At 43.7% G+C, this 1,130-nt stretch overlaps 1 non-coding gene across 1 annotated transcript; it reads left to right on the forward strand.

The window, feature by feature from the left end:
• The first annotated feature begins 412 nt into the window (after window positions 1-412).
• Window positions 413-494, forward strand: trnag-gcc (transfer RNA glycine (anticodon GCC)). The gene has a single exon. It is a non-coding gene; the product is annotated as a tRNA-Gly (tRNA).
• Window positions 495-1,130: the final 636 nt, after the last annotated feature.

The following is a 1,130-nucleotide window of genomic DNA, read 5'->3' on the forward strand; positions in this document are numbered from 1 at the left end:
GGGGTAGCCACAGGAGACTCCTGCACTATCTGCCTCCCTCTCCTACCTTTCCTGGAAATAACCAATCTACCTGACTGTATCTGCAGCTTATCTCCTTTCCTACAACTGCCATCCATCCCACCCTCTCGCTCCAGTAAATTCCTCATTGCCTCTAACTGCCACTCCAACTGATCCATGCTATCCAATAAAATTCTCAACCAAACACTTCATATAGACATAATCATCAGTAACATGGAAGCTCTCCCTAATCTCCCACATCCAACAGGAAGAACACATCACTCTACTAAAGGCCATCTTTGCACCTTAACAGTCTGCAGACCCAGAAAATAGCTCAGTCTTACTGTTCTATAAAACACTGTTCTAGGCTAACTTAGTACCCATGTTTTAAAATTTAATCAAAAGACAGATGTGTGACGAGGTGGCCGAGAGTTTAAGGCAATGGACTGCCAATCCATTGTGCTCTGCACGCGTGGGCTCGAATCCCACTCTCGTCAAAAAGAACTTACTGTTGCACTCAAAAAGAACCTACCCTACTCATTGTTGTAGCTTTATAAAATAAGCCGTAAGGTTACACTTTAAAAAACCACTTAGCTGCTCCCCATGCTGTGAGCTCTCCCACACACAGGTTTCTCCAAGGTCAGCTGTGAATTTTGCTGTTTGTTATTTTTTCTTAGACAACCTCCGATGTCCAGCGATACTTGAAAATCAAACAACCGATGCAGTGGCTGTGCAGCTACACTGCTGGGTCAGATAGCAATGTCGGTTTCTTTCCCTATTTGAATCTCCAAAGTTCCAAAATAATACAACAGCTTATAAAATAGCAATTACTTGCTCCTAGAATTCAAGGAAATCAACTCCAAATTTGAGAATACTTCAAAAAGGGAGCAGCTTTTACAACCACAGGTTTTTCCCATCCTCCATCTTTGATTGTTCAGAATCCACAAAATCTAACTCTGCCACAGCAACCTCTTCCCACCAGGGCTACAGCTCTCACTACTGCCTGCAGCATCATTCCTCAAAGGTTCGCAACCACCTCATCCTCTCAATCTATGAAGTCTTCCCACCTTTTGCACTTCTTACTCACTCCCTGGAGACACCATACTACCTTCTCTGTTCCTGCACCATCACCA

This window comes from Chiloscyllium punctatum, chromosome 6, assembly GCF_047496795.1.
Source record: "Chiloscyllium punctatum isolate Juve2018m chromosome 6, sChiPun1.3, whole genome shotgun sequence".
Lineage (NCBI taxonomy): Eukaryota > Metazoa > Chordata > Chondrichthyes > Orectolobiformes > Hemiscylliidae > Chiloscyllium > Chiloscyllium punctatum.